Below are 13,463 nucleotides of genomic sequence, written 5' to 3' on the forward strand. Positions count from 1 at the left end.
AGTCGTGTCCAACTCTTTTTGACCCCATGAATCGCAGCACACCAGGCCTCCCTGTCCATCACAACTCCTGGAGTTCACCCAAACTCATTTGCATCAAGTTCGTGATGCCATCCAGCCATCTCATCCTCTGTCGTCTCCTTCTCCTCCTGCCCCCAATCCCTCCCAGCACTGGAAAACTCCATTTTCCAATGACTCAACTCTTCGCATGAGGTGGCCAAAGTACTGGAGTTTCAGCCTCAGCATCAGCTTACCTTACTCCATTTTGTCTTCAATACATTTGAAACTTAAATTCGTTGTCGTTTAGTCGCTAAGTGGTGTCTGACTTTTTTTTTTTTTTTTTTTTCCGACCCTATGGATTTGTAACCCACCAGGTTCCTCTGTCCATGGAATTTTTTCAGGCAAGAATACTGGAGTGGTTTGCCATTTCCTTCTCCAGGGGATCTTTCCAACTCAGGGACAGAACCCATGTCTCCTTCATTGGCAGGCGGGTTCTTTACCACTGAGCTACCTGGGAAGCCTGAAACTTAAATACTTTTGCATTTTTCTTTGACATTTTATATTTTCCAATACCCATTCAAAGACTTATGCCTCAAAAGTCTAGGATTATGAGCACATGGAACACTGACAGAGGAGGGCCTATGTCATTTTCTTGGGATCCTATGCAAAATTCTGAGCTTTAATTACTGTTATCAGTCAGTAGCTAGATTTCAGTTCTTTTTGTTTGCATCTGTTTAATGGGACTTGTTCAGGCAATTCTTTTATGGTCTGTACGTCACTTATTTATTCATTTAATGCTGTGTCACTGTGAAGAGCAGATGGCAGAAAATACATTTTGACTTGATTTAAGGACTTGAATTTCTCTTGCGTTTATGGATTGCCATTTTTAATGCTGCCTTCTCTTTGAAAGTTGCTTGCTTATAAACATCTGAGATTATACAGTAAAAATCTGTGTCCCTTATCTCATCTAAGCACTTACGCCTAAACGTATACACCCATGGATAGAATATGAACTTAACCAGCAGTCACAGCTGTGTTTACTACCTGGCTCTTGGAGAAAGTTCATAATAGCTGCTCGAGTTTGAGCAAATGTCTTCATCAAAGAACAGTAATATTGACTGTTGACTCTCCAGAAGTCCACTAGGAAAAACAAACAACTATGGATCAAAACAAATCTATGCATATTGGATTTACTGTGGTAAGGGTGAACATCACCTTGACAGAGACTTAGCAATATCTCAGAGGGGAGAGGTCCAGGAAGGATATTTAAAGGATTTAGAGTTAGGCTGGATGATTTTTAAGGTGGAGAATTGGTTGAGGATGGGCAGAAATTATGACATAATAGCTTTGAATTGTGGCCCCAGTGGGGCAGGCATTTTTCATCTTGGAATTAACCTACTTTAGTTAGTTCATAGTCTTATTTTCCTGAAGCAAGTAGTTAGGCTGTTTTTTCCTCTTTTCTGTACTGGCTATCATGGGGACTGGAAGATGTCTAGTTTCAGGGCTGTTTAATATGGGTTTAGGAAATGTTCTCAGTGATCAAATTATGTCATTGGATTGTTGTATTAAATAGGAATACTCTTGAGAAACCTATATGCAGGTCAGGAAGCAACAGTTAGAACTGGACATGCAACAACAGACTGATTCTAAATAGGAAAAGGAGTATGTCAAGGCTGTATATTGTCACCCTGCTTATTTAACTTCTAGGCAGAGTACATCATGAGAAATGCTGGGCTGCAAGAAGCACAAGCTGGAATCAAGATTGCCGGGAGAAATATCAATAACCTCAGATATGCAGATGACACCACCCTTATGGCAGAAAGTGAAGAGGAACTAAAAAGCCTCTTGATGAAAGTGAAAGAGGAGGGTGAAATGCCGGGAGAAATATCAATAACCTCAGATATGCAGATGACACCACCCTTATGGCAGAAAGTGAAGAGGAACTCAAAAGCCTCTAGATGAAAGTGAAAGAGGAGAGTGAAAAAGTTGGCTTAAAGCTCAACATTAAGAAAATGAAGATCATGGCATCTGGTCCCATCACTTCATGGGAAATAGATGGGGAAACAGTGGAAACAGTGTCAGACTTTATTTTTTAGGGCTCCAAAATCACTGCAGATGGTTATTGCAGCCATGAAATTAAAAGATGCTTACTCCTTGGAAGGAAAGTTATGTCCAACCTAGATAGCATATTCAAAAGCAGAGACAGTACTTTGCCAACAAAGGTCCGTCTAGTCCAGGCTATGGTTTTTCCGGTAGTCATGTATGGATGTGAGAGTTGGACTGTGAAGAAAGCTGAGAACCGAAGAATTGATGCTTTTGAACTGTGGTGTTGGAGAAGACTCTTGAGAGTCCCTTGGACTGCAAGGAGATCCAACCAGTCCATTCTAAAGGAGATCAGTCCTGGGTGTTCTTTGGAAGGACTGGTGCTAAAGCTGAAACTCCAGTACTTTGGCCATCTCATGCGAAGAGTTGACTCATTGGAAAAGACTCTGATGCTGGGAGGGATTGGGGGCAGGAGGAGAAGGGGACGACAGAGGATGAGATGGCTGGATGGGATCACCGACTCAATGGACGTGAGTTTGAGTGAACTCCAGGAGTTGGTGATGGACAGGGAGGCCCGGTGTGCTGCGATTCATGGGGTCGCAAAGAGTCAGACACTACTGAGCGACTGAACTGAACTGAACTGTATATAAATGAAGCTGGCACTAAGTGCTCATTAAAAAATTAGTTTTTCTCTCTCTAACCCCAGCTGCTCCTCTCTGCTTACATGAGGGTCTCATGTTCATATTAATAACATCTAAATCAGTGGTATCCCAAGTATTGATACTCAAAAAGTATGTTGAATAAGTAAATGAAAATCAAAAGATAAAATTAAGAAAATCAAATGCAAAGTACTTTGTAGCATTTTAATACTAATTTAAGTCCATGAGACTTGGTTTTTCCAAACATAGTTAATTTATTATCTTACCAAATGTAATTTTCTCACTAATGTACCAAAGTTCTGAATACTTGAAAACCTAAGGGAAAGAGCTTAAACTTTGATCCCAAATATTTAGGTAAATTATTTCAACTTTGTTAACTCTTCTGGAAAAAAAAAAATTATCCAAATTAGTTGAGTCATTATTTCCCTGGTGGCTTAGTCAGTAAAGAGTCTGCCTGCAATGCAGGAGACCTGTGTTGGGTCTCTGGGTTGGGAAGATCCCCTGGAGAAGGAAATGGCAACCCACTCCAGCATTCTTGCCTGGGAAATCCCATGGACTGAGGAGCCTGGAAGGCTACAGTCCATAGGGTAGCAGAGTTGAACATGACTTAGTGACTAAACTAAACCAAAACCAGATGCTACAGCATGAGAATAAAGTGGGAGGTCTGACGATCAGGTTCTTTCTTAAGCAGTTTCTTCTCTCTTTGAATGTAGTCTGTTTTTGATCCCTCTCATTAGAAAACCATTTCGGTAACTGCTCATTCACTTTACATCTACTTTCACTGATCAGGTCTCTCACATCCCAACATGTTCTACTTTCCCACAGCACTCATCTGCTTTCTCCTCCACCCCACCCCGACACAAAAGGAGGATCCAACCATTAGATGAGAATGACATTAGATCTGCCGTTCCCTGATCATTAGAGCCTCTCAGAACTTTAAGAGTACACCTATCAGAGTCCCATTCTCTCCTCACCAACCACTAGATCCTGATTCAGTTCAGTCTAAACCAAGCATTTAGGAATCTGTTCTTTTAAGAAACTCCTCAGGAAATACTGAGGCTATCAACCAGGTTTGAGAATCACCCTCTGAAGATAAAGGTCTTAAGTGCATGTGCAACCCAGGACTCCTACGATTTTAGAAGAGCCCAGTGTCCTCTGAGAATCATTCCCACACATCAGGTGCATTTGCTCGGATGTTTTTCTTTTCTACCAGCATCCCAGTTTCAGTGGAGGCAAGCAGGGCACATCTGGTTACACAAATGCTTCGTTAGCTACGAGGATAATACAACTGCGGCTTTTTCTTTTTTCAGGGACAGCAGGAGGGTGAGAGGAACAGGAAAAGGAAATTGAATACAGTACAATGCTGCTCTTTTAAGAATTGTAACCACCTTTATTCATTCATGGGCACTAGATATGAGTGGAGGTGTCAGCTGACAACAGATTATGAAAACCTCACCAAGAAATGTCTGGGTTTCTGTAGAATTTAAAGCCCCAGACTAATCTATTTTAGTTTCAAGGCAGGTGTTAATTTTTGTGGCTACTGCAGGCCTCTTTCACTGTCTCCTGTGACATTGGACTAATAATAGTTACCATTTATTGGCAGCTGCTATGTTCTGACAACAAGTTAAGCACTTTCTGTACTTTGTCTCTCATCCTCATGAAAACAATGAGACCTGTTATTCTTATATTACATAAGAAGAAACTGAGGCTTGGAGAGATTAAATAACATCCCAGGTTAGACAACATGTAAACTGCATAACCAGCACTGAGACCCAGGTTGTTTGTTTTTTTTTTAACCTCTAAGACCTGAGTCCTCAAGGATTCACAGATTAGAAGTTAGGACTATTGGCTTTGAGTCCGCCTGCCTGGTTCAGCCCAGACTGTGTTGTCGTTGTTTAGTTGCTAAGTCATGTCCGACTCTGCAAACTCATGGACTGTAACATATCAGGCTCCTTTGTCCTCCACTATCTCCTGGGGTTTGCTCAAATTCATGTCCATTGAATTAGTGATGCCATCCCACCTTCTCATCCTCTGCCGCCCTCTTCTCCTGTTGCCTTCAATCTTTCCAGCATCAGGGTCTTTTCCAATGAGGCAACTCTTCCTATTATATGGCTAAAGTATTAGAGCTTCCGCTTCAGCAACAGTCCTCCAATTAATATTAGGGATTGATTTCCTTTAAGATTAACTGGTTTGATCTCCTTGCTGTCCAAGGGACTCTCAAGAGTCTTCTCCAGCACCACAGTTTGAAAGCATCAATTCTTCAGTGCTTAGTTTTCTTTTTTTTTTTATGGTCCAACTGTCACTTCTGTACATGACTACAGGAAAAACTATGTGCATTGCTTAGTCACTCAGTTGTGTTCAACTTTGCGACCCCCAGTCATGGACCATAGCCCACCAGGCTTCTCTGTTCACGGATATTCTCCAGGCAAGAATACTGGAGTGGGTTGCCATATCCTCCTCCAGGGGATCTTCCTGACCCAGGAACTGAACTGGAGTCTCCTGCGTTGCTGGCAGACTCTTTACCAGTTGAGCTAGCAGGAAAGCCCATAGCTTTGACTATATAAGTGATGTCTCTACTGTTTAATATGCTGTCTAGTTTTGTCATAGCTTTCCTTCCAAGGAGCAAGTGTCTTCTAATTTCATGGCTGCAGTGGCTGTCTGCAGTGATTTTGAAGCCCAAGAAAATAAAATCTGTCACTGCTTCTAATTTTTCCCCTTCTATTTGCTGCAAAGTATGGGACTGGGTACCATGATCTTAGTTTTTTGAATGTTGAGTTTTAAGCCAACTTTTTCACTATTCTCTTTCACTCTCATCAAGAAGCTCTTTACTTCTTTTTTACTTTCTGCCACTAGAGTGGTATCATCTGCATATCTGAGGTTGTTGATATTTCTCTCAGTAATCTTGATTCCACCAGCTTGGCATTTAACATGATGTACTCTACAAAGAAGTTAAATAAGCAGGGTGACAATATACAGCCGTGTCATACTCCTTTCCCAATTTTGAACCAGTCAGTTGTTCCATGTCCGGTTCTAACTGTTTCTTCTTGACCTACATACATACAGGTTTCTCAGGCAACAGGTAAGGTGGTCTGGTACTCCATTTCTTTAAGAATTTTCCCATCTCTTTAAAAATTTTCCACAGTTTGTTGTGATCCACACAGTAAAAGGCTTTAGCATAGTCAATGAAGCAGAAGTAGATGTTTTTCTGGAACTCCCTTGCTTTTTGCCATGATCCAATGAATGTTGGCAATTTGATCTCTTATTCCTCTGGCTCTTTGAAACCCAGCTTGTACATCTGAAAATTCTTGGTTAAGGTACTGCTGAAGCCTAGCTTGAAGGATTTTGAGCATAACTTTGCTAACATGTGAAATGAGTGCAATTGTACAGTAGTTTGAACATTCTTTGGCATTATCCTTCTTTGAGACTGGAAAGAAAACTGACCTTTTCCAGTCCTGTGGCCACTGCCAAATTCTCCAAATTTGCTGGCATATTGAGTGCAGCACTTTTACAGCATCATCTTTTAGGATTTGAAATAGCTCAGCTGGAGTTCTGTCACCTCTAGTAGCTTTGTTTGTAGTAATGCTTCCTAAGGCCCACTTGACTTCACACTCCAGGATGTCTAGCTCTAGGTGAGTGACCACACCATCGTGGTTGTTTGGGTCATTATATAGTTCTGTGCATTCTTGCCACCTCTTCTTAATCTCTTTTGCTTCTGTTAGGTCCTTATCGTTTTTGTCCTTTGTCATACCCATCCCTGCATGGCATGTTCCCTTGATACCACCAGTTTTCTTGAAGAGAGCTCTAGTCTTTCCCATTCTATTGTTTTCCTCTATTTGTTTGCATTGTTCATTTCAGGACTTCTTATCTCTTCTTGCTATTCTCTGAAACTCTGCATTCAGTTGGGTATATTTTCCCCTTTCCTGGCTGTGTAACCTTGGGCAATTTGTTGAGCCCCTCTGTGCCTCAACTTCCTACCTGAAAATGGGATTCTTAACCCAGCTAATACATGGGCAAAATATCTGGAAAAAAATGGCAAGTAAGTATATAAAAAGATGCTCAGAATCAAATGTTATTAGGGAATTTCAAATAAAAACAACAATGAGCTATACCACCAAACACCTATTAGAATGGCCAGAATCTAGAACACTCACCACACCAAATGCTGGGGAGGGTGTGGAGCGACAGGAGCTCTCATTGTTGCTGGGGATATGCAAACTGATACAGGCACTTTGGAAGACAGTTCAAAGCTACTCTTACATTCTGATCTAGCAACCATCCTTTTTTGACATTTACCCAAAGGAGCTGAAACTTGTACCTATACAGGAACTTGCACATGAATGTTTATAGGAGCTTTATGCATAATGTAAAAAACTTGGAAGCGACCAAGATGCCCTTCAAGGGGTAGATGGACAGACAAATTGGGACATCCATATGATGGAGTATTATTCAGCATCAAGCCATGAAAGATGTGAAAGAAAGAAGCCACTAGGAGAAGGTTACACATGACAGGGTTTTGACCATATGATATTTCTGAAAAAGGCAACATATGAAGAAAGTGGCAACGGTGGTGACTCCAAGGGGGCAGAGTTAGGAAGAGAGGGAAGAGTAGGGGGAGCGCAGGGGAGTTTTAGGGCAGTGAAAGTCTTCTGTGTCACCCTGAAATGGTGGATACATGTCGTTACACGTTTGTTAAAACCCACAGAATGTACAACAGAAAGAATCAACCCTAATGTAAACTAGGGACTATAGCTAATAATAATATATCAATATCATCTCATCAATTGTAATAAAAGTACTATGCTAATGCAAAATATTAATAATAAACAAAACTGTGTGCATGGTAGGGTGAATGTGGAAGAGGGAAAGACGTATGAGGGGATGCTGTACTTTTCACACAATTTCCTGTGAACCTCAAACTGCTCTAAAAAAGAAAATCTACTTGTTAAAAAGGAAAGTTGACATCAAAAAAAAAATGAGAGCAAGTTATTGGGAGGATTTGATAAGTTATTATAAATAAAACAGAACAAATGCCTACCACATTGTGAGTACTGCATAAATGTTTATTGTTATTATCATTATAGTCATTATCTGTATTGCTTTCTTGGAAGTCATCCAAACATTTTTCTGGAAGCAGCCTGAACTTTTGGCAGGATATTGAGTGTGACCTTGGGCAGATCACGTAAATTCTGTGAAATTATGCTTCCTCCTCTATAAAATGGGGATGATAATTGTACTTGCTTCTTAGGTTGTTGTGAAGATATCATGAATTGATGCACATAAAATGTTTAGGATAGTGCCTGGCATGTAAGTGTAAACACAGCTACTTTTACTGCTCTTTCTGTACTGTCTTCCAACCCTGAGGACTCTGTGAAATTTTGCTCAAGCATACTCCCTGTTTCTTTTTCCTTGGCTTGCTCCCATTTTAGCCCAATACCCCTTAAGCATCTTTTAACTCATTATCTCTGGCCTTAGTACAGAGAATAGAATGCTAAGATGCTCAGTATCTGCTGAAAAAACAAATGGACAGAGCTACAGAACTGAAACCTGGACAGCTCAATTGCAAGGAGCCATTCAACATTCAATGGTGTGAGAGCATTTCAATTATAGATCTTATTTGGTATGATAGGGAAATAGTACATTTGCTTTTCTAGAGGTCCCCCTCCTTTACTGTCTACTGTGTTTTGGGCTCCTCTTAGCTGATTCTAACATTTGGGCACTTTTCCTATAATACCTACCTCCTATCCCTCTATAGTTAGGTTTGCTACTTGGACTATACTGCAATGAATTTCAGCTGTTTAATCATCACAGTGATCATAAGTTCATGACCCTACGGTTGACATTGAATCTCAAAGCTATTCTTTCTGGTATGTTAACCCCCTTTCACATCAGAGAGTCTATCAATAGCTTAACTTCACAATCTGATACAGATTCTAGATTTCAAATAACCTTTTAATGTTTTAAGGGATGAATAACAAGTATTCAACCAAAGTTAATTTCTTTTCCTAGAATAGTGTTTACATATAATATATATGTGCATATAAAAGAGTTAGGGGCTTTCCTGCTGGCTCGGATAGTAAAGGATCTACCTGCAATGCAGGAGACCCAGGTTCGATTCCTGGGTTTGGAAGATCCCCTGAAGAAGGGAATGGCAATCCACTCCAGTATTCTTGCCTGGAGAATCCCCATGGACAGAGGAGCCTGGTGGACTATAGTCCATGGGTTACAAAGGGTCGGACACGACTGAATGACTAACACTTTCACTTTTCACTATCCTTTTGTTTTTCTGTTTCCTTATGAATTCTGTAGATATTTAATTAAAATATATGGACACTATATATTCTCAAAACAGAACCACTTTTTATGAGTGCATAAAAGATTCAAGAGTCTAGGTATAGCTCTTCTAGGAAAAGTTAGAACTAACAAAGACATAATTTTAACAACAAACCAATCTATTTCCTTGTAATTTTATATGTGATAATTATGATTCATTCAGTTCAGTCACTCAGTCGTGTCCAACTATTTGAGACCCCATGGACTGCAGCACGCCAGGCTTTCCTGTCCATCACCAACTCCCAGAGCTTGCTCAAACTCATGTGCATGGAGTCGGTGATGCCATCCAACCATCACATCCTTTGTTGTCCCCTTCTCCTCCTGCCTCTAATCTTTCCCAGCATCAGGGTCTTTTCTAATGAGTCAGTTCTTTGCACCAGGTGGCCAAAGTATTGGAGTTTCAGTGTTAGTCCTTGCAATGAATATTTAGGATTGATTTTCTTTAGAATTGACTGGTTGAATCTCCTTGCAGTTCAAGGGGCTTTCAAGCGTCTTTTCCAACACCACAGTTCAAAAGCAGCAATTCTTCGGTGCTCAGCTTTCTTTATGGTCAAACTCTCACTTTCATACATGACTACTGGAAAAACCAGAACTTTCACTAGATGGACCTTTGTTGGCAAAGTAATCTCTCTGCTTTTTAGTATGCTGTCTAGGTTTATTATAGCTTTTCTTCCAAGGAGCAAGCGTCTTTTGATTTCATGGCTGCAGTCACCATCTGCCCAAGAAAATAAAGTCTCTCACTGTTTTCACTGTTTCCCCATCTATTTGCCATGAAGTGATGGGACTGGATGCCATAATTTTAGTTTTTTGAATGTTGAATTTTAAGCCAGTTTTTTCACTCTCCTCTTTCACTTTCATCAAGAGGCTCTTTAGTTCTTCTTCCCTTTCTGCCGTAAGGGTGATGTCATCTGCATATCTGAGGTTATTGATATTTCTCCTGGCAATCTTGATTCCAGCTTGTGTTTCATCCAGCCCAGCATTTCACATGATGTACTCTTCATATAAGTTAAGTAAGCAGGGTGACAATATACAGCCTTGATGTGCTCCTTTCCCAATTTGGAACCAGTCTGTTGTTCCATGTCCAGTTCTAAATGTTGCTTCTTGACCTGCATACAGATTTCTCAGGAGACAGATAAGATGGTCTGGTATTCCCATCTCTTTAAGAATTTTCCACAGTTTGTTGTGATCCACACAGTCAAAGGCTTTGGCATAGTCAATAAAGCAGAAGTAGATATTTTTCTGGAACTCTCTTGCTTTTTCTATGATCCAGCGGATGTTGGCAATTTGATTTCTGGTTCCTCTGCCTTTTCTAAATCCAGCTTGAACATCTGGAAGTTCTAGGTTCATGTACTGTCAAAGCCTGGCTTGGAGAATTTTGAGTATTACTTTGCTAGCGTGTGAGATGAGTGCAGTTGTGAGATGAGTGCAATGAGAGCACTCAGTGCAGTTGAGTGCATTGCCTGTCTTTGGGACTGGAATGAAAACTGACCTTTTCCAGTCCTGTGGCTACTGCTCAGTTTTCCTTTTCCAATTATGATTAAACTATGCTTAAAAATTGGCATCAAGTTATTCTCAACTAAAAACATTTAGGGAATGTATATATAACATGATACCAATGTTGATTATTCTAATAAGCTGAAAAACATATATACCTTTTATAAATAAAATATAAATCATAGTTATTCACTATCCTTTTGATTTATAAATCCTTGGAGCTCCCAAACATGTATCCTAATCTTTTGAGGTGGCCTGGAGAATGCATTTGGTTTATCAGTGTTGATGGTGTAGAAAATCCTCAAAGAAGAGAACCACCTCCCCCTCTGAAAAGTTTACCAATAAATCAGAGAATGCTCAACCCTGTTATTGAGCCAGTTGACTGTGCTTATTGATTATTCCAGCTTCACAGGGAATTTTAGGCTTATAAGACAATGTTAATAAAGTGTGTTTGGTTCCTTAGAAAAGAGGCATTTCACAAAAATGAAAGGAGTATATCTTTAACAATTTAAATTTTGGAGGGAATATTAAAAGTCTACTCTACCCTGAAAACGAGGATCATGGCATCTGGTCCCATCACTTCATGGGAAATAGATGGGGAAACAGTGGAAACAGTGTCAGACTTTATTTTTTTTTGTCTCCAAAATCACTGCAGATGGTGACTGCAGCCATGAAATTAAAAAACGCTTACTCCTTGGAAGAAAGTTATGACCAACCTAGATAGCATATTCAAAAGCAGAGACATTACTTTGCCAACTAAGGTCCGTCTAGTCAAGGCTATGGTTTTTCCAGTGGTCATGTATGGATGTGAGAGTTGGACTGTGAAGAAGCCTGAGCGCCAAAGAATTGATGCTTTTGAACTGTGGTGTTGGAGAAGACTCTTGAGAGTCCCTTGGACTGCAAGGAGATCCAAACAGTCCATTCTGAAGGAGATCAGCCCTGGGATTTCTTTGGAAGGAATGATGCTAAAGCTGAAACTCCAGTACTTTGGCCACCTCATGCAAAGAGTTGACTCATTGGAAAAGACTCTGATGCTGGGGGGGATTGGCGGCAAGAGGAGATGGGGACAACAGAGGATGAGATGGCTGGATGGCATCACTGACTTGATGGACATGAGTCTGAGTGAACTCTGGGAGTTGGTGATGGACAGGGAGGCCTGGTGTGCTGCGATTCATGGGGTTGCAAAGAGTCGGACACGACTGAGAGACTGAACTGAATTGAACTGAACTCTACCCTGAGTACCTTTCACATAATAAGCTTGGTATCATTATGATAAGAGAGGGGGACTCTGCAGGGCCAGGTATGATGCAGTTTTCTAAGATGAGAAAATTAAGCTCCCAGGTAGTCAAGTGACTTTTCAATGCCTACATGAAATTTGCCTCTGCCTGATTCAGCTGCTGTCTCGCCACTTCCTGCAAAGTGGTAAACTTCCCGTAACTTCCTTAATTTTTCATTGCTGCCAAATAACTGCCAACTAGTCACTGTCTCCAGGCTTAGCCCGTGTTGGCAATGTATTTTCTACATTGAAGCTGAAATGATCTTTCGAAAATGCAGATCAAATCCTGTGACTCCTCTCTTTAAAATCCTTCACCGGCTTTCTGTTGTTCTTTGAGAGAGTAAATCCTTAACAGGCTAACAAGGACTGAGAGGATCACCCCCTCAATCTCTCCAAATATATCTCTACCCACACCTCCTCTCACACTCTTAGGCTGTACCATCTCTTGACCTTCTATTTCCTCAGTCTTGTAATGCTCTCCCCACCAACTGATCCTTGAAGTGGGTAATTCCTTCAGGTTTCAGTTTATTCTCTTATTTTTATTTGTAAAATATTGTAATGCCTTTTCATTTTCCACATACTAACATCATTATTACTCACCTCACATTTATCAAGAATTCATAGTACTGGTTAATGTTCTCATCTGAAATGTTAAGTGACTTACACTCTGGCATACTGTTAATCTATCATTTCCTGGTAAAGAGCACTTTATTTGAATGTTCAAGTTACTATCAACAAGACTATCTTAATCTACAGCATTTGACCTGTGCCATAAAATATTTGCTGTTAATACTATTGATTTTAAATTTCATTATAACTGGTTGTATGTCAATGTACATTTCTATTGTTAACAGAATTTTTCAGTTTCCATTGTTTTGGAAAAGTTTCTTCTGAATGTCCATAGTTCTGTAGTGTGTGAATGAATCCAGCATGAAATGTGGCTGGGATAAGAGACTGTAAGATAGAGTGTGAAACAGACATTGTTTCACTCTCTATATACCTGAAACATAAGAATCCACACATTATCATATTAATCAGCAATGTACATCATGCATAAATTAAAACACATTTATTTCTCCATCATACTGGTCCTCTAAAAAGCAAGCTATAATAATAGATGTCTAAACTCAAGCTTTAATATATGTTTTAGACATGGTCATTCAGATTTAGCAGTGACAGTAGCACAACAGCCTCATGTTCCTGTACCGTGCTGGAAGGCTCATTCCAATTGCGTTGAGTAATTACTCTTATCTTTTCTTGTTACTTTTTTCCTTAACATATTTTTTTTTAAAAAGTAGGGATCTTATTGGAAATGAAGAAACTTAGGTACTATTCAGAATCTGCATTTTGACAAAATCCCCAGCGAATCTAATATTAATTAACTTATTTTTGGGTAAATATGTGAGATTTAAAATTACCCTTAAATTGGTTCTACTTGACTCTAAAGCTTCTCTTTTCAACCACAAGGCTGATGTGACTCCAGTCAGAGGTTACTTTTCTTTTTTGCTCTTCAGTACAGCGTGCTGTGCTGTGCTCAGTCGTGTGCTCCTCTGCGACCACATGGACTGCAGCCCGCTAGGCTCCTCTGTCCATGGGATTTTCCAGGCAAGAATAATGGAGTGGGTTGCTACTTCCTACTCCAGGGGATCTTCCTGACCCACGGA

Source organism: Bos indicus, chromosome 16, assembly GCF_029378745.1.
Source record: "Bos indicus isolate NIAB-ARS_2022 breed Sahiwal x Tharparkar chromosome 16, NIAB-ARS_B.indTharparkar_mat_pri_1.0, whole genome shotgun sequence".
Lineage (NCBI taxonomy): Eukaryota > Metazoa > Chordata > Mammalia > Artiodactyla > Bovidae > Bos > Bos indicus.